Source organism: Bombus huntii, chromosome 7 (genome assembly GCF_024542735.1).
Source record: "Bombus huntii isolate Logan2020A chromosome 7, iyBomHunt1.1, whole genome shotgun sequence".
NCBI lineage: Eukaryota > Metazoa > Arthropoda > Insecta > Hymenoptera > Apidae > Bombus > Bombus huntii.
This window is the reverse complement of record NC_066244.1, coordinates 4,785,981-4,807,754: the sequence shown is the minus strand read 5'-3', so window position 1 is coordinate 4,807,754 and position 21,774 is coordinate 4,785,981. Positions and strand designations below refer to the sequence as shown.

The 21,774-nt window shown below is 32.8% G+C and overlaps 1 protein-coding gene and 2 long non-coding RNA genes across 3 annotated transcripts in view; 2 read left to right on the top strand and 1 right to left on the bottom strand.

Moving 5' to 3' along the window:
- The first annotated feature begins 212 nt into the window (after positions 1-212).
- LOC126867495 (uncharacterized) lies at positions 213-1,545 on the top strand. The gene is made up of 2 exons (XR_007690318.1): positions 213-1,045; positions 1,125-1,545. It is a non-coding gene; the product is annotated as an uncharacterized LOC126867495 (long non-coding RNA).
- A 3,066-nt stretch (positions 1,546-4,611) lies between these two features.
- Positions 4,612-21,774, top strand: part of LOC126867764 (uncharacterized) — a 40,339-nt gene continuing 23,176 nt past the window's right edge. Inside the window, exon 1 of the mRNA XM_050622649.1 lies at positions 4,612-4,962. The gene's annotated coding sequence lies outside the window, so the exon portion shown is untranslated. The remainder of the gene's footprint in view (positions 4,963-21,774) is intronic.
- LOC126867772 (uncharacterized) lies at positions 8,303-12,551 on the bottom strand. The gene is made up of 2 exons (XR_007690414.1): positions 11,459-12,551; positions 8,303-11,309 (listed from the first exon to the last, which is right to left on the bottom strand). It is a non-coding gene; the product is annotated as an uncharacterized LOC126867772 (long non-coding RNA).

Below are 21,774 nucleotides of genomic sequence, written 5' to 3'. Positions count from 1 at the left end.
AAGGTTCATCGAACTATCGAAAATCGCGAATTTTGTTTTAACAACGAATTCTAAGCGTCGCGAATGTATAATTTTTGGCCGACAAATTGTAAGAGGTGCTAATGTTACAGACGTCATGATGCCCCACGGCGAGCGTAAGATGATAACAATGCCCTGAAAGGATCTGTCCACGGAGTAGGTTAGACGATGAACCTTCTGGCAGAAGGACCGTTTTAGTGCCAGGGGTTTATCCGTGCCGGATTGTGCCATGCAGTGCGATAGCGCTTCGAATTGACGATCGTGACCAAACATCGCGACGCAGTTCACCACTGTACGCAAACAGCGAGGGCGCTGCTTGGCGTTAAAACGGTTAAAGGTACGATATCATTTAGAGAAATAAGTCTATGTCTAGATAAGTGAGTTCGAGTTTAGTTTGGGTTAGATTTCCATTGCATTCGTATTTGAATTAGATTTGGATTAAATTTCGATTACGTTAGACTTCGATAATTTAACTACAAGTAGTGATGGTAGTCGTACTAATAAAATAGTCGAATTAGCGGTCGGCGAAAGAATAGATGAGAGAGGGAGAACGCTTCCACAAAGTGGAATGACGAGTTTGCCGATTGTCTATCGGAATTCCTATAGCTTCATTTTTTGCCATCATGGTAAAATTGACTCGATGGAATTGTCGAGGGAAACAACCCGAAAGCAGTACATTTTTAAATACGGCAGGTGATGTTAAAATTCAACTTTGGGTTCAACGTAGGAAGAATAGGATTCGTTTGTAAGAATTTATGTTCAAGACATGTTGAGTCAATATAAACGCTGAGCCAACGTTTATTGAGACTGATGGAGATAATTAATCATCCAACGGTAACATGTTGCGCAAGGTAGAAACTATGGATGAATTTTATACGGATATGCGTGCAAAAGTGACGTCACGGGAATTCTTGTATACAATCGAAAAACAAGATTTAGTTAAAATGATATTTTGCGATTCTGCAACAACTTTTAATGAATTAAGGAAAAACGGTCGTCGTTTATCTGCTGAGAGCACAGTATGGAGGTAGATCTCAATGTATAATTTAAGAACGGCATTTCAAAGGATTCGTTAACATCATTACGCTTCGATCCCAAATTTATAGCGAATGTTGGGAGAACTTTTGGAGATCGCAGAAATTTATCGTGCACGTTATGCACCAAAGGAGAAGAATATCGAGTAGCGGCTTTAAAACATTTGTATAAAGTCAAAATACATGCCCGAAAAAAGGATGAAGAGGAAAAATTGTGCGACTGAAGAAATCCGTCTTGGAATAAAATATGTTATTAATTACCTCGATTACTTCCTCGAGGTAATACGACAGTCGTACCTAATGGTGGCACATATCCTCCAATAGAGGAAAAGAGGAGGAGACTTTAATGGTAATTTCGGCTGAGTCATCCTTATAATTAATGTGAATTTAATTATTTAGGTTACAATATCAGATAGAGATATTAAAATATAAACTGCAAGCAAATTGTAAATCTTGTAAAAGAAAGTTCGAAAATATACTGATATATACTTGACTCTTGTACGTTTTGCCTCTCTCTGTCTCTTTGTCTCTGCCACTCTCCCCTCTCCTCCAATAAAGAAAGACTCCTTGATTTGCTATGATCCGACTTGAGTGTATTGAATTTTTGGATTTTCGAATTCCCAGTACTATTTGGATAAAAAATAAAAAAGTCCTTTTTATAATAATGTATTTGTTGAAAATTTTAATTTTGATAATTATCGCTGATCATCGTGTTTACTTTTTGTTTACTTTTGCTACCTTGATCATCGTAATTTGTACGTTTTATATTATATTATACATATACATATGTGTACGTATGTACGTATATGTATGTACATATGTGTTATACGTTCGTTAGACGCCACATGAGGTTTCTTTGTTCATCTTGACACGTGTAATTCTATGTGGGAGACCACGAATAAAAGGAGTCCACGTGGAGAAGGAAATTGATATAAATTGTAATAATCATAAGAGGATTCACCGATACACGTGCCAGTCTATCACCTAAAATAAAACCATTCATCTTAACACGTTTTCTGTTCGTCACGTGGCACGTGACAAAACACATTTTATTAGACTATTAGAAGTTCAAGTATGATTTATTCCCTTGAGACTTGAACTACGTTTCGATATTCATATATGTAATATGTACTTTCATTCTTTAATAAACCACTAACTGGAATTGTTGTTTTATATTTAAACAACTGAAAAAATATACATCATGACCGTTTTGTGTTTGCAGTTTTCGTATTGAACGTTTTTAGCACTAATTGCCAATGCACATAGTACTAACCCGCGTGATGTTGCTAAAACAAGCAAAATTTTAATGAGATTCTAATTTACATAACCTACACCAGTTTCTTCTAACTGATCAACAACTTTTAAAAATGTGTAAATACTTACTTGCAAAATATGTATACTTTGTTGTTATTTTACTATTTATCATAAACTGAGTCGATTGTTATTCTATTTCTCCTAATTGGTATTATCCATGATAAACTAATTATGATATTTCTTAATCCAAATGCAGCCAAGTGAAAGTAGCTTATATGTTATATTTCATTTATTTTCATAGAAGGTTTAGAAAATATTTAGAGTAGGTATATACAGGGTGACCTGTAACTGTTGACACAATTGGGTATAGAGTGATTCTATGAGTAAAAGTAAGGCGGAAAAATGGAATAAAAAATTTATACGTTTCATTTCCGAGAAAGTCGAGGTTGAAAATTTGATAAGTGTACTTGGCTAATTCCGGACTGAACAAGAGTAAATAATCAACAGGATAAGCTACGTGTAGAGATAAATAAACTACGTGCGAAAATAAATCAAGTTTAGAATACAATTTTTTCTTAAGATGATTTTTTTTCGAGAAAAATAAGTTTAAAAATTTATGTGTATCATCAGATCAGTTCTTAACTAACACGTTCAAACATTAGATTCTTGAAAATGACGGATTAACAAGAAAAATTTTATTTTACAATTTTGACTTATTTTTGCATATATAATAACCTCCATCCAAATTTAGTCTGTACTTAGCTAAGTTTACGTATACTGATCAATTTTCAAACTTCGAAAAGTCTAAGAAACGAAGCGTCGTATGAAAGAATTTTATTCCACATTTTTTACTTATTTTTTCATAGAATCACTTTGTACCTAATTGTACCATTAGTTACCGACCACCCTGTATAAGGATATAACAAGTAGAGTGGATGATTCTTTTATTTTTTATGATTAAATGATTCTAGCTTTCTAAATCTGAGTACTGTATATAATTTAAAGTCGATGATAATACAAAATAAAATAAGTAATAATTAAAATAATCGATTCTCTTTTGCGCTTCAACGATATCCAAACAAAATTTCGAACGTTCTTCTATTTCGTAGGTATAAAGATCATGTCAACAGTCACAATCATCCTGAACAATAAACGAAGCTTACAAAAAGAAAAAAGAACGATAAGAACATTGATTGATCGAATGAAACTAATAGAATTACAGCAATTTTTCTAATAAGATAATTCCCTTAATACATTTGCATTCTTTCCGTATATCAATATTTATACTTCACCTTCTATTTATACACACTGACTAGCTTAAAAAAAAAAGCAAGATAAAATCGCACGGGGATTCCCTGAAAGACATTAACTAGAAATTGTTCAAGATACAAGTCATTCGTGCTTCGTTAGCGTTGGGAATGATACCGCATCGATATCAATTTACGAATTTTGATTCTACGTCGTAAGATCGTAGGCATCAAGAATAGTCGATACCTTTTCAATATTTAATATAAAAATTGATACTGCATGAAAATATTAATACTAATATTATACCCGCAAAGTAGAAATCAATCTACAGGATGTTCTAGTAATCATGGCACGAATGGTAAGAGGATGATTCTATGTGACAAAATAAGTAAAAAGATGAGATTCAACTATCAGACTGTCCTAATTATATCGATCGAATTTGAAATTAATTTGAAAGAGCATATAGAAGCTACACGATATGTATTTAGCGCGAGTATACAAATACATATTTCACAGAGATCGCAAAAGTATTTAAGATATTTCGATTATCTATTATATTAATAATGTATAAACTTCAACATTCGACGGAACCATTTTTGAAAATGATGTGTTTGAGATAGTTCTTCATACTGTATACTGATTTTTCACTAAATATAAGTTTGCGATGAATATCCCGTAATTTTTATACTCTGTATGCATTTTTAGATTGATTTCAAATTTAACCTATATAACGAAGATAGCCGATTCTCATCTCATTGATAATAAAATTTCAAAATGTTTTATATAACAAACACAATATACGTATAACAGTCTTTTGTGGTAAATGTTCTAATATTTTCGTGAATTGTTCGAGTATCATCGATATGCATCGTATCAATCCCATCACTGACTACAAGTCACTCGTGCTTGTTACCTTTGAGTTCCTATAAGAAAGGGAGGGGACAGGGAGACAGGATTTCGTCCAGTGAACTAGGGAGAAAATGGGCCAATCACAGCGGCTCGGTGGTTCGGGGTTCGGGAGAGTTCGGCTGGGACGAGGTAAGCACGACTGACTTCGTGAATCTTTCGCAATTCGCTTCAGTTCGTCCAGCAGAGAAGCAACGCTCGTTCCGCGACGATGTTCTTCACGCTGCAGTTTATATCTACTGTATATAGGCAGCTTTAGGCGGGTTAACACGCGAAATTTTTTTCAAAAATTTTCAAAACATAACCTCAAATACATGACTCGATACATTTCACACGAAAATATGTAAAGTGGTGCGTCAGGTTTCCAAAGTTTGTGCTTGGCGGAATTGTTTGACAGTTTTCCAAACGAATCCTCGTGAAGCAATCCGCAAGCTGCATGTCGACCGAAACCTGCTTCGTCCAAATGGATTGATCTTCTCTACTTCCGAAGAAATTTTGTTTGGTAAGTGTCTACTTTTACTTTTCAGTTAGACTTCTCAATTGTATAAGGTGTCCCAGAAATCGTCATACAATCCACAAAGGGGTGGTTCAACGTGAAAAAATAAATCGAAAATATATGTAGAATAAAATATTTCATACCAAACTCTATTTTTAGTAAAATCGAATTTTAAAATTCGTTTAGTGTACAATTTGGCTAATTACTGACTGGATTGAAATAAACAACCAGCAGGAAGTTATACTATATGCGAGAATAAATAAAAAGTGTGGAATTTTTCCGTTTAAGGTTCAATACACCATTCACAAGAAAATAGGATTTGAAAGTTTGACTAAGAATTCGCTTGATACACGCGTACTTGATCAATTTTCAAATTTCGTTTCCTCGGAAACTACTTTCACACATAGTTTGTAGAACAACGTCCTATTGATTATTTACTTTTGTCCAGTTCAAGCCAATTAGCCAAGTTCAAATTGTACTTTACAAATTTTCCTTCAAAACTAAACATCGTATGAACAAATTTTATTTTATATCTTCGATCTGTTTTTTTACGTAGAATGTTTGTCACCTATTGAACCACGATCGTTGGATCACCTTGTGTATATGATACATGAAGATTGACAAAGATGATTCTTTAGTATGCTGGAATGAATATCTTTAGTCTCAGATCATATAACGGAAGAAATGATAATATGTACGCTTTGTGATTTTTTTTATAAAATTTATAACACGATTCCATCGTGTTTTTCTTCTTGTATTGCATTTCTGTATTTCAATTTAACACGAAAATATACATACGTAGCGTAACTATATCAATAAGTTGCCTTTTTATAGTTATATAAGCATTAAAGTAAATAATTCTAGGTGAAATTAGAAAATGTATTTAATCGAATCGCTCACTGAGCATTAACTATATGTAATTTTGCATTACATAGTATAGAAGTTATATTTAGTGCAAATTAGGAAATATTTTTAACCGAATTAATTACTTAGTATTAGCTATGTGTAATTCTGTGAAAACTATAGAAATTGTTAAAATTAGGAAATATATTTAATTGAATGAAACATGCGTTATAGAAGGTGCATTTAATGAAACATAGCTTAAGAATGCATTTTATTCTATGAATTAGTGATTTGGTAGTTTTCCATCAACATTAAGTAAGCTTCCGATTTAATATTTTGTTATCGGTGAAAATATGTAATTTGTATTCCTGTCGTTGACGTCTTTCCTTGCGAACAATGACTTTCATTCTATTGCCACGCGTGCATAATAGAGGTTTGTCGCAGCGTGTACGGTAAACGTTTTCGTGCTCATCGGAGAAGCACGAGCATCCTGTTATGCCCCTACATTGCCAGCCATAAGTCATCGGACTCGAACAAAAAAGTCGACCAAACCGAAAATCTTAGTTTCAATCAATCGAATTAATGTAGGCGGAAAATAAGTTTTTGGAAATGTTTATATTTATTTTTAAATTTAATATTAATTATTTGTATAGAAAAGATTTTTTATTTGCATACATGTGTATATATAAATTTTTTTATCGTATGTAATTTTTATAGTAGTTTTATAATATTGTATTTTTAATTATTATATAAGATAGACCGAAACATTATATCTTGTCTGTTATGTCATTCGATTGCGAAAATATTCGATTATTTCATAGAATTTTTTTTACTTTTGCTTTACTTTCTTTTATATTTGTCGATATTAACGATATTTCTTTTAAACAATTTTTTACTCATTACATGATATTTTTTTTCATGCATTTTTATAAAAAGATTTCTCAAGTTATACAATATTGTTTTGTTATTTCTAATGACGATCACATTTTTTTCTATTTCTGATCATTTATATTAAATTATAAATTAAAATTAAATTATATATGAGAATTTTTCGCCATTTTACTAGAAACCTATCTAACTATATGTGTAACAACTTATGGACGGTAGTATATATCGCTAACTACATACAGTACACGTTTAGAAAGTATAAATTTTTGCTGGATTGCGTAATTCATATTCAAGCATATTGATGACCTTTGGTTCTTCTTAATGGTTCTTATACGTTATGTAGCACCAAAAAATTTGAGATTACATGTATATTTTTGCTAACTGAGATTATTAGAATATATTTCGCTTATCGTTGACATTCTAACTTAAATGGAACTTTACAAAGTATTTAATTTAATAAAGTTTTGCTACAAATATAGTTCCGTGTTTTAGAAAAAATAATAATAAAGGAAGGATTAACTGTAAATCTTTAACGATGTAGTACGTATCATGATAGTGACATCAGATGTTTGAAGTATCCATAGAGGGCTTCTTCGCTTTTTAAAAATTTTCCATGTGGTACTTCAAAGAACGAGATGGGCGAATATATCTAGTCGAAATTTAAGTGGGCGTTGCGTGATTCGTCGAATCAATTGTTTGAACTGCTTGAAGAAATTCGATCCGTTCCAGCTAAGCAACGAGATTACTATATTATTCATAAGTTGGAAATTTTACATTACATAAAATGTACTTACAAAGAATCGAATTTTTGGTTTTTAATTTCAATTGTTTGTCAAAATTCAAAATATGAACAATTAAGTCACCATTTCAGTTCTATTAACTTTCTTTCTAGTTTCTGGATTGATCCCGTTTGAGGATACAGAAAATTGCAATAATAAATTCGAACGTAATAAATAACGATATACTAGCAATGTAAACGTACGTCGAACGATTCAATGATCGGTAATTTCTGTAATTTCACGAGTTGTTTTCGACTAATCTTCCCTCTTTGATTCATTATCATTATTATTTTTCATTCTTTATATAACAAATTAAAAATAATGATATTAATCAATAACGTTATTTATTAGAATTTCATAATAAATTTGATACATTAGGATATCTTAAAGTACATTATTGGCTGTTTATCAAACACCCACATTTTCTAACTTTGAGTTATTAGCGAATACGGAATTCTTTAATAACAGTTAAATTTTACGATAATGTTGCTTCAACATTTGGGTAACGTCATTTTCAATGCTTTCATTTTTAGCTTTTGAGGTTATGTTTATAAATATCCTGATTCCTTAACCAACCTCGATGCCTGCTTTACCATTAGAGCTTGCGCGTATTATCCTCCTGTCATGAAAATTTTGTTGTTCGAATGGTAGAACAAGTGCCATTACTTGCTTTTTACAATCGAACCTCGATAAATCGAATCTCAAGCAAAGAGCTGAGAACTTCAAGTTGCGGAGGTTATGTCTAATCGAGTTTTTCGCTAATAGAGGCTTCGTAGACTGTTGACGTTCTTCAAATCGTATAAGATTTCAAATTGTTTCTGCATTAACCGATTTCAGTCGAAGCCTTTCTAGCCAACCGAGAACCTTCTGCTGATCTTCTAGCGTTACAGTCGTAAGTCTGTTATTTTCCTTTCTTCGTACGAACCACGTGCTTTCGAAGTGGAAAAAACAATTATCGTAGTTGAACTCGTGAATCCGTTGAGCATACCGAGAAACGAATAAAATTCACTGATTCACTTCCTCGTGACCGAAGATCGTGACCAGTGTTTGTTACGTATATATTTAAACAGATTGGTTAAAAGTTGATATTCCGCTTGCTTTTCGCGCATTAAAAGAATAAACTTATGTAGAAATATTTGTTTTGAAAATATCACGGTTTCCTCGTTAAATCGTAAGCTTGCATTTGAATCGAATGGGGCGGAAGTGAAGTCTGTTGCATGTATATGATATATGAAACGTTTATTGCAGAGTTGGATGTTATTCGAATACAAATTTCCAAATAATTTTTTACAAATTATTCCAGAAACATTTCTCAGCAGGAATTTTCGAACATTTTTAAATAAATCATTGAAACGCAACTTCGATTTAATTCTAAGCCGAATAATTTTTCAACGAAGGTTACAGACGAACGAAATTATTTGGAAATAACGAATAATTTATTATTCGAATAAATTAGCGAAGTAACGAGTTAAATGTGCAACGTAAACCATGATATTATATGGGTGGCTGACGATGAATTGATTTGCGTGTATCGTTGGCCACAGTTCAACGTTCCCAACTGTTGTGACATTGTTTTAATAATTACGTGAATATCTCAAGCGGAATATTTCAGGGTTTAAGCGATAAACGAGGTATTTCGAGTGGTTCAGTTTTACAATTCTTAAATTAAGTATTGCGACAACGAATTAGGTGACGAAAATTAGGTGTTAGGTATACGAACATCGAGGTAGTATTTTTAAATTCCATATATGTAAATGTGAATATTAAGTATGATAAACTTAGTAATAATAGGAAAAATAATTAAGGACAAGGAAAATCGATTTTATCTGCATGAGAAATTAATTTTTAATTTGAACTTAATTGTAAGTCAGTTAAAAATAGTAAAAGATTATTATTATAACGTATATTTGTTTTATTAATAGAAATAAGGTAAATAATAATTATAAATGTTATTCTGAAAGCACTGAATAAGCTGATTTGCATATCAACAGGATACAGGAAAAATGTAGCAATAGAATAAAACGTAATAATAAAATGAAACCATTTTTTTATTTATAAATACCATTATATGTTATTATTATATATACATAAAATATTAGAGGCTTTTGCCAAAATTAATTTTTTACCCGTAAAGGCACGAACGAAATTAACGAAAAAAATTAATGTTTATATTTTTCTTAATAACAGATATTCTTGTCCATTTTTGGTTCTCAAATATCGTTACGTTTATTTTACTTTCAAAAATAGAATTCTTAAGAAACGTTCATCGAAAAAGAACTTACAAATTGCTTTAATTAGAACTAATTGAGACACGCTTGTATGTGTTCAGCTGTTCCTTAAAATATCGCAGAAATCGCAGAAAAATGAAAAAGGTGACACTTTGACATTCAATGCTTGGAATCGTTCTCGTATTTCATCCTACTGACGTCATAAAAAAGTTTTATGCCATTTTTTTAAAGAGTAACATAATTGACGTCCGTATCTACCGTTCAACCTTATTCATCTGAAATTGGACCTGAACTTGTTATTAAATTATGAATATTAAGAATTACAAAAATGTATAATTATTGCACCTCGAAGCGCATAAATTACAGAAGCGCATAAACAGAAAGCTATCGTAGACGTATTGTTGGAAAAAGCACAAAACACATTCATCTTCCTGAATAATCTTTCTGAAAAAGACGTCCCCTGGATATGCTGTATTGTACATATACGTGAAATAAAATGTTATAAACCTTAAGTATACTTGTCTGTACTGATTTCTCATAAGCCATAAATGACCTAATATCTATAAGTGGAAGTGTATATAACATTGGTGGACTGGAAGTGAGAATTTCCACAGGCTGGCACAGATAAAAGTATGTACAAATCGAGGGATTCGTTGAAAATATGTCAGCGATATCGGAAGTTATCAAAAGTCGACGATGTACGAAACTAGAAGAATTTTTCAGATAGAAATATTTGCGTGTATATTTTGACGAATGCAAATTTTGACACGCCATTAATCAGCAATAATAAATTATAAATTTTTATTGCGTGTATTTCACATTATGGGTTTGATTACATAATGGAAATTAACGTAGGCTGCTGTTGGTCAAATGTGCAGAAACAAGTGTCGACTTAGTTTATTTTTTATATCAGACGGGCATAATGAGATTAAACCTGTGACAATCAGCCTGTTATTGCGTGGAAAATCCGTATCGTGTTTGTATTATGTCTGGTCTCTTAGTATTTGCTATCAAATATCAATCGATCTAATTCCTCGATTTTTTTCTTTTAGTGTAAGACCTTTTAGCTTAAAAGCATTTTGATTGGAAATTTAGGAAAGATAATTACTTCAAAATAAGACGACCTTCGGTAATCGTTTAATAATAATAATTCAGGAATTTATGCAAATATACGAGAACATTACCTGCAAAGAATGATAACTTTGGTATTCATTATTAATATGTATAGGAGTATTTTGTATGTAATCGATTGACAGACGCATACATTTACATATTGTACATATTATATATTACATAATGTACGAAATGTTCATTCTTTAAGTGACTTTTAAAACTAGGAAAATCCTGTTCTAGTAATTGCAAGAGCAAAAAGATCTGATATCAGTCATTTTGCCCGGTTTCGTAGTTTTAGATGTTAAATTTTAATATCGGGCTTTATAAATAAACGCGAAATAAGGGATAAGAGATGACGATAAAAAGCTTATTAATAAGAATTTTTTAATTTCTCTTTTTTTCGTTCATACGTTTTTTTCTAATTTCTCCGAGAAACAAACAGTTAGACAGACAATAGCTTTTCGTTCCACATTTACGTATCGCTTCCCTCAGGGAAAAGTCCCTACAAAGAGTTGTACCGTTTAACCTTTTTCTCTACTTAGAATAAAATTCATAAATTTATATATATATATATATATATATAATTCGCCACTTTTAGATAACTTATTGCACGATAAATTCAGGTAAATGATTTCGTAGCAAAATACTCACATCCTTTGTAAATTCCGTTTTTATTTGTTTTCCTTATCTCATATAAACTTCACTAGATAGTAAACTATCGCGTTTTCGAGATACATCGTTAATTCTTCGATAGTTTGCTTTTAGTGTGATTCACTTCGAAATTTCGAACGCAATAATGTATAGGGTACCCCAGCAATCGCGGTACAATCGGTAAGTGGGCGATTCTACATGAAAAAACAATTTGGAAATATAGAAGAAAATGTGACGTTTCGTTTTCGAGAGAACCGAGTATGAAAACTTGTGTCGTATACTTGAACTTGGCCAATTCCGGATTGGACAGAAGCGAATAGTCGATAAGAATATACTACGTACGAAAATAAGTTGAAGATGTGTTGGAGATCAAAAATTTGCTCATAGACGCTTCCGAGAAAATGAAATTTGAATCAAGTACGCATGTATCAAGCCAATTCTTAACTCAACGCGTTCAAATATCATATTCTTGACAACGAGGTCTTGAACGAACAAATTTTATTCTATAGTTTTTTATTTATTTTCGCACGCAGAACCGCGCCCAGCGGTAATTAGTTAAATTTATATATACTGAATAAATTATTAGCGAGGTATATATGGAAGAATTTTATTCCATTCTATGTTTTCGATTTATCTTTTCACGTAGAATCCTCGTCGATCGTACCATAATTACCGAGACGTTGATATTCGATATCGAATGGATCCGAAAATCGGATCCAATGCGCACGAGAAGCACGCATTGTGCAACCAGGCTTTTGAGGTTAGGTTTGATTCTTTTCAGAAAGGCATCGACAGGTTCTTTTTTAGTCGATGAGTGACATGTTTTTGTAAGTTTCATTTATGGTTTTTGGCAATCTTTGTTTTCAAGCATACATTCATCGAAATTATTATAGTTGATTGACAAGTTAGTCATTCTGACTGATGCAGTAATTGTTGGTTGAAACTGTAATTAAGTAACGTAATTACGATTAAATAAACGTCGATAAAACAAATGGAAGATGGTTCATTTCTTGGACTATTTACGAATTATTATTTAACGGAATACATGCGTCGTGTTTTACTATATATTAGATCGCAAGTTTAGTTATCGATAGTAAGTAGGTTGTAAGTACATGAAATTCTCTTCTTTCTTAATGTAGCTTGTGCGCTTTCCTGTAATGAATATAAAAAGAGTAAAAAATTCGCGTAAAAATATAAATTTTTCTACGGTATACATAAAAATAATTACAGTGGTGAGCATATGTAACATACATAAATAGGGAAAGTTTTAATAAGAAATTGAACATTATTTAGTCGCAATAAAAGTAACTTTCAATTCTAAAGTTAAAGTTAGTACGAGTGAAAATAGGTTATATTCATATATTTTACTAAGATATGAAAACAGTTACAATGGCGGGTATATAATTAGAGATAGTTTCTATACCAAATTATAGGTACTTGATTTACTTGGTAACTATTATTAGAAATACAAATCCGAGAAGTGTTACAAAGTACAAGAGATGCATTTTTAAATCCTGCATTATAGGGAGTGCAATTGTTCAAATTTATTTATAAAAATTTGTCCGACCACGTAAAGTCTAGTCCTGAATGTATCTCCATAATTACTGACATAATATCGAGATATGCTCTATGGCATAGAAGTCGATACGATGTTCGTTTCGACCCATACGATCGAAATCACATTAAAATTAGCAATTGTGTCCGAATGATTAATTCATGCCCCTCCGTATCTTTCGGCAGAAGGAAAGGACTTTGAAACCGCACGTGTGTAGCGATGAGTTGGCATACCAGCAAGTTGGTTATATGATATTAAAGTTACTGGACGCATATTATACAGGATGTGCGAAAATAGATGGCACAACGATACTCGCAGAAGAAATATTGATTGAAATTATTGGGGAACCGATCAGCGGATGTAATTTTTGAAGGTGTACGTGGCGTTTAAAATGGAATAACAAAAGGAAGAAGTCACTAAATTTTCTTCTTATTAATTGTATAATACAAAATTTAATATATTGGATACGACGTTGGATACGTAAAGGAACTTTTGTAAATGTTGAGAAATATTAAAAATATTGATGATATGTAAATAAAATTTAGATGTATAAATGAATTGTAATCAAATTATTTAATTAAAAACTGAGAAGTTAAATACCTGTAAAATGATATACATACCTAATACTGATAAATATTAGACGTATAATATTTAATAGAAAAAATATTAAAACTAAAATGTCGGTAAATTCTTTTAATATCTATTCTTATTTTTTTATAGTTGCCTTTAATATTCATCGACAAGATAAAAAATTATTTTTTGCTTTGACATAATGCCAATTATGTCTTATAAATATCGATGACTTAATTCAATGTGTGCATAAATCTGTTAGAGATTTGTAAGAAAATTAACAATCTTGCCTCTTACGACCGATATCGAAGCTTTCATTGGTAACGTTACAAAATAAGGGTTTGTAAAACAAAGTTTCGTTCCACGTATTCGATTTATTTTCTTCGAGGCAAGTCGATTTCTTTCTGATTGAATTGCTATTGCTTTGCAGGCCTTGAATTCTTAAAACTATGTATCGCATTATTTAACTGGACGAGTTGGTCGTTACGTAACGTAATTTCCAAAACAATCGATCAAAGCGAAATTCGATGGACGTTAACGTTAAATTCGATAGAAGTTAACGAGCTGGAAACGAAATCCAAAGAACTGAAGCGGCGTTACACTCTACAAATTCGCATTCAGAACGAGAGATCGCGTCATTTTTGGCATCTAATATATAAACGTGGCAGCAAGTAATGAAACAGACGATATTTCTAAATCCTTTCGATTTTTCCATTTTAGTGAATTACCAGGTTGGAACTTACGACATGGTCGTTTGAACGTATCAAATTCCATAGCTAAATTACATCAGCAAATACTTGTATTGTTTGCTCGTAGAATGATTTGCATAAAACTGAATGTCAGTCTATGCTACTTTGATGCTACAAGCTCTTAGCAATAGTAAAATAAATATATGCACAACATCCGAATCATTTTTTCTTTCGTCTAAACCAAGATGAAACTTCATTATTTCCACATAGAACACAATAGCTTAGCAGTGAAAGTTTGTAGCATTTTATTTTAATAAACATTGTCTTCTTACGAAGTATACGAAAAGTCATACGCCGGTTGTACATGGACGATCGTATTTTAATATCAAAATCTGACGAGAATATCGTATCACGTACTATTCGAAACTATCCTATACCTTCGTAAATCTTTTAAACTTTAAAGTAGGTATAGCACTTGTTTATTGACATAATTAGTGTCTATAATTTTTTTCTGTGTGTAATAAAAACATATTAAACCGTGTAATTATCTGTCTTACGTGGAATAAAAATAAGTCTTTGACACTGTCTTAAAGGAATTACCGTATTACACAGGTTAACGTTTTCATTTCTATCCTATCGGAGGACAATACTAATTCCATTAAATTTAAAATTCTTTTCTACCTCAGGTTATTTCCGTATTCGAGACACGAGTGTTCAGTCAAAGTACAAATTCTTGCTAATATTTGTCGCGAGCAAATATAACTTTTCATTTGCTAAACGTACGTTAGAATTGGATATAAGGTGTAAAACTCTTGTTTCAACTGATTTGTAACGTCAGAGCCTTCTAAACGGAGAAATTTGCGTCATTAATCGCGCGAGGAACCAGGAACCCGCATCAGGCATAGCATGATGTTTGCACGTGCTATTTTTCTCCTCTTTTTTTCTTCCTTTTCATTTGTTACGTGCCTGATTTCCAGTAATATACGCAGTCGGAAGTTAGAACTTCAACTACGGTACAGTCTCCTGTATCCGAACCATCGTTGTTCCAACACGATTGATATTTATTTTTTACAAAATTTCCCAGTAGCAAATGCTTTTTTTCTGTTACAAATATTATTCTATTGGTATTAGAGATTTTTAGTCCTGATCTCATTTCAACGAACGAACGACATTCGTAACGTTTTAACAATCTCACGACCATAAACTCTGATAAGCATATAGTCTGAATGCCCGCGTATTTTTGGCGCAATTGAAAGGATTCAAACGGTCTCTTGGAAAGTTCGTTCCGATTTAAGATTCGATATACAGGGTGGTTGGTAACTGCTGGTACAAGCGGAAGATATTATAGAAGATAATATAGAATAAAAATTTTTTTTTAATTTTTCAATTTTTTTTTAATTTTTCCATCGAGACAACGATCTACAGTGAGATCCGTTATAACGTACAGCACGCGACAAAGTGCACGCGTACCGAGCGAAAATTCAAAGTGGATTTTCTCGAAAACAAAGCCTCGAACGAAAAATTGTTATTCTATATTTTCGACTTGTTTTTTCGCCTAGAATCACTCCCTTTCCGTTTGTACCACCAGTTACCAACCACCCTGTATATTGATCGAGTTACATAGGATTTTCTGTTCTGCGACCTTTCTTCGTCTGTCACGCAACTTGAATATTTCTCCATCCTTCCAGAAGCTCTCAGGCTTCTCGGCGAAGAACTTTTCAATATGTTTTGTTACGTCGACCAAAGTGTTGAAAATCGGAACGAACTATGCGAGCAGCATTTAACAAGCGTGTAATATTTTATTAAAAATCGTACCAAGGAAGATTGACTATTTTGTTAAATCGCTTAAAAATCTAAAAATTTTCCGATAAGATTTTTTGCAGATTTTATTCGAAGAGATATTTCTAAAATTTTGGAAAAATACGTACACGTCGTAATTGGGTTGAAAATACGTAAAAGCAGGTAGCGGAGACTGTTCCACGTTGAAAAGCAACGTTACTCAACGACTGCTATGCGTTTCTGTTTTTCAATTCATTGAGCCAATCAAAAAATGCATCGAACCTAACGTTAATGTCATTTCTCTGAAATGATTCAAGTGCGTCACTCACAATTAAATACTTTTCTTAGAATACAGCTGTCTTATGCTTAATTATCACGAACTGGATAGATGCTAGAGACGGTAACATACGATCTCACACTGACCAAACGTATTTTTCGATAGTTGTGTCAACGTAAATGCGAAAAAATCTGAGAAAATACAATACAACGCCGTCATCTAGTAAAATATGTTAACACGATAAGTGTACGTATATTTCTTTCTAATAATAAGCGCATTTCTTAATTATTCTTCATTCAATTTCGTAGTCCTTTATTTTCTTCTGTCTGACACTGAGAAAAGTGTCTCGTTTCGGAACTACGTTCGAAGATAGAACGCGTCAAGAACTTTCACATTCGCGTATTTTGGAAAATACATTTCAATTATTTGTACATTGGCATTCAGAAACATTCTCATTATAGAATGTTAACAAATGCATATCACATACGTACAATATATTTACATACCTGATTATCTCATCCCACGGATTTCCAAGCATTTAACACAGCTCAAATACATATGTATTATAATTATAATTTCTTTCGTGGTGTAATTTATGCGACGAACGTAGAATCGTTGTCGCAATTATTATTGCAAAGTTAATTATTAAGTTTACAAGTTCGATGATAAGTACACGTTAGCGGTTCAACGTATTCCGAAAATGCTCAAGTTTCGTCCTTACCTATCGGCTTTCCAGTTGACAAACATTGCCATCTAGGGACGAAATTGAAAGAATAAACTGTCGCCGATATTCTTTACGGCGTATTCGAGAAAATGCTAATTTTATTTGGCAAGTTTCGCGGGCAGACGAGACGACGTTCACCAACAGTGGAACGATCGATGGACAAAGCGGGCATACACCGCGTAAAGAAAATCCACATTCCAGATGAAATATACTAATAATCGAGCACGATACAGTGTAAATGTTTGTTGCCACATATCCGATAAATGGATTATCGGATCTTATCTTTTTTACGGAATTTTGAGCGAACAAAGACACGGCAATCTTTTTTAGATTTCCATCTACCAGTTCTTGTACACTAATTTACACGATACAGATATTCCGTTATCTGCACCGCGAAGAAATAGAATACTTTCAACAAGACGGTGCTTCAGCACATTCTCGAGCTGTCATCAAATATTTGAATAGAAATTATCGAGACAGTTGGATACTCGAAAGACAGAGAGTATTTTCATCCCGTTATTAGTGTTCGAGATATCCGATAACGATATTCTGTTACAAATATCCAAAATTAGAGAAAGTGTTAAGTAACGCGTAACGCAAGAGAAGAACGAAAAGACGTTGAGATTGGAACTGAGAATCGCTGGATCGGTATCTGTTACAGCGCCAGTATCCCACGACACGACGAAATAATTTAGCAAACTTTCAGTCGGTAACTTGTAAAGTAGTCGATTTCGGGTATATGATAAATACGTTAATACTCGTCCGCAGAGAATAAAAAGACGCGTTTCATGCGAGAAAAAGAGGGGCAATTGCGTTTTCCAGGCGCAATTGCATAAAATTATTTCCGGATTATGCTTGGTCGTGTACCATTTACCTTTGGCCTATAACATTTCTCTCTGTGCGAAACCGTTTGCAAGATACAGCTTATCCCAGAGGCGTGGAACATCCCGTATACACGATATATTATCTACTTATATGTTATATTATACACATACGTACATACGTATAGGTACTTATCGTCGAACTTACGAACTTAATTGCTATCTCGGCGCTAATAAAATAATTGAACGTTCGTGTTATAAATTATCATATATATCTTTTTGTCTGTATGATAAACTGCGCCGCAACAGAGAATTATTAGACGTTTATCCTTCGTTAAATGTTTCTGAAACCGTCGCATAAGATAATCGCTAAATTGTTTTAATTAAAACGTAATTACATTAAGCGGTCTATATCACCTAAAACGTTGTTTCTCCTTCTTTCCAAGCATTTTTAATTAACTGTATTGACCGAAGTAATTCGATTGTTCTACGTGCGCCTTCAACGTCCGTAATTTTCCTATACCGCTATGTGTACGTACAATTCTATTTGTATTAATTATAAATTCCTTCCAAGCCGTTGTATGCTTACTTCTTCGAATAAGCAAAGTTGACGACATCACTGTGCATATTAAATAGCATTCGCTTATATGTAGTCTATAATACGCACATCGAAGTTTCTTAATTATTCGCTATTCATTATGCTTGCTATACTTATCGCTACGTATTTAACTTATTAAGAGGCGAAGCAATGAAATAATTTTTAAAAGCACAATGCTTCGACGCAATATATATTACGAAGCAACGATCAACAGTGGATATAAAATATGAATTATAAATCGTAAATTGAAGTAGAAATATATCAACGAATTTATGATTTCTGAACTTATGGTCATCCTAAGCTCGTAGTATTTTCGTGCCCATTTAAAAATGTCAAGGCCACCTCGAGTCTTTTATAAAAATATTTTTTTGCGATTTTAAGTATCGCAATTTATAGCTGATTCAAAACAGGACTCTCGTTTGAAACTTTTTTTTTTTTTTTTTTTTTTTGTTACATTATCGGAAATGCTTCAAAGCTCGTGCGCGCGATTTCGCTCAACACCCTGTATATTTCAAAGCTAGTGAAAACGGTAAACGCTTCTAGTGGTCGGCGTAGCAGATTATTTGCATCTGTAGCGCGTACCGCGCATCTAACCCCTTGTTTTAATTTCGAGGTGTCAAGAAACGCGTATTCGTTTGTGGTTTGCATATTCGTTAGGTAACTGGCACGTAAAATTTTGAGAGCGTCAGGGCCAGTGTCTCTATCTCTAGAAATCTATCGATTTTGAAAGGATATTTACATATTTACCATTGGTCGTCCACGCTGGGAATTGGTATTGTCTTCTCCGTATAGTAGGAGGTACATTGGTACGTATATCGACTTTTAAGAACCGAAAATATTTTTTTTTTTTTGTATATGTACAGGGTGGTTGGTAACTGGTGGTACAAGCGGAAAGGGGGTGATTCTACGCGAAAAAAGAAGTCGAAAATATAGAATAACAATTTTTCGTTCGAGGCTTTGTTTTCGAGAAAATCGACTTTGAATTTTCGCTCGGTACGCGTGCACTTTATCGCGTCTCGTTATAACGGATCTCACTGTAGATCGTTGTCTCGATGGAAAAATAAAAAAAAAAAAATTTTTATTTTATATTTTCGACTTCTTTTTTCGCGTAGAATCACTTGTACCACCAGTTACCAACCACCCTGTATATTGCAACTTTATGCAAGAACAAACATTTTATTCTACATTTTCGACGTATTTTCACACATAGAATAGTCGACCCCCCCCCCCCCATTTCCACTCAGAAATTGGCTAAATTTTACAAATCCGATTTTCTCGGTATGAACAAATCTTGTCGCGCATTTTCGATTCATTCTTGTCGTCTCAATCGTCCACTTGTCGGTTGCATCGTAATTTATTACCGAGACACCCTGTATATCTCGGTTTCGTATCGTTCTCCTTCGTCTTTTGTTAATAAGATCCACAGCATCGTATCGTATCGTATCGTATCGTATCGTATCGATATTATGTATCATTGAAAATGAGAAATCCGAGGAATATAAATTTCCAAGGAAGCGATTTCTTTCTTTCTGATTTTGGTTGTCCGATGGAAAAGTTCTTGCCGAAGGTTGTCTTCTCGATTCGCGTGCTTCTCTTATCTGCTCGATTGTTTCTTGTGCATAACGCAATCGGTGCGAACGCAATATCCTTGACGATTTTACGAATTTTACTGGATCGACGTCACGAGAAATACTTTGTTGCAGTTTGTTCTTGAGAACAGATTCGATAGGATCGTTAATTAGAACCGAAGACGTTTGTACGACCATGGTTGGATACGAGAAAATATTTATCGGTATTGTTTTACGTGTTTTTGCTTAATCGTGAATCAATTAGCTCCGCGAAAGACGAAATTATCGTAGATTTTATACTTTTCGAATTCAAGGAAGATAGGTTGCCTTATACGACCAACAAGGATAATAACGTTATCCTGTAAATTTGCTTTAGTACGACGAAGACATCTTTTATTTGTCGAAACACGTCCGCAAACTCGAATAACCAACTTTTTTATAAATCGTTCATTTTATTTCATATCCAATTTAATGTCTAACCCTTATTATATTTTTTAATAAATAATTTATTTGTCAATAGAAAAAAGAGTGAAAAATTCAACAACGAACAAAGTACTCAAATGAAGAAAAAAACCCAAAGTAAAAAAATATGGTACAAAGGATACAAAAATAGAAGAGAAGAAAATTAATAGAACAATGGCGGGTACTGACCTTCCGCGAAATGACACTTGGTTGAACTCGTGTTCGCGAAACTTGTTATATACTCGATGTTTCCTTCGTCTCGCAGTCGTCGATATCTCGGTTGCATACTTTCGCTCTTATAAACAATTATGTCAAAACAGTGTTAGTTGCTTCAGAACGACGACTCATGGCCGTTCTTTTACAAATTTTTACACTCGCGTGTATCTACATACATGCAATCTATTCTCTTTCTACTTGAATTTTGGAAATTTGACAATTAGTTTGAAAGAAAAAACACTTCAACTTTAATTTTGTAAACCCGGTGACTAGTTTAAAAATTACTTTATCTTTAATTTTACACATTCGGTGACTAATCCAAAAGATATTCTAACCTTAATTTTGTAAAATTTACCTCATAAAAGTATAGAACGACACAAAAAGGCAGGACTTTTGCTTGCGTATAGAAATGGAGGGATATAATCTGTCCTTTAGAAAAATCGTGGAATCTACCCAACTCTTTCATACGCGAAAATATTATTTAAATCGTATAATATCTTCCTGCGCGAGGAGACGACTCATGTAAGAACAATTTGTTTAAATCTTTCATGTCGTACGAGCTATTCCTTTCTTTCTTTTTTTTCTTGTAATCGAAACGAACACATTGTACATGAAAATAGCGTTCTGCAAATATTTAGTTTCATAAAAAAACTTTGCAAATTGTTTTAAACTAAATGTCATGTAAGAAAGAAGTTAAATATTATTTTGTTTACGTTAGTGTTTCAAACATGGCAATTGATTAAAATTTTGGTTTCGTGCCAAGCAGCGGTATTTTAGTATAATACAATATGCCTGTGGTACGAAAACTTGAAACTCAGATAAGATTTCAGTATACTCGAGGATACTTTGCGCTCATCGGGTAATAGCGTAGTAAATCATTCGCGGGACCGACTTGCATTTTAAGTATTTTAATCTCTAAATTCCAGGAAGATTTACATTTAACAACAATTCGTTTAATCTACTTTTTCTCCTTCTTTATTCTTCTTCTTTTTATAGCTTACTAGATTTATATAATTCGTAATTTTTTCCCCTGATTTTATTTCGTTAGGTTCTGTTA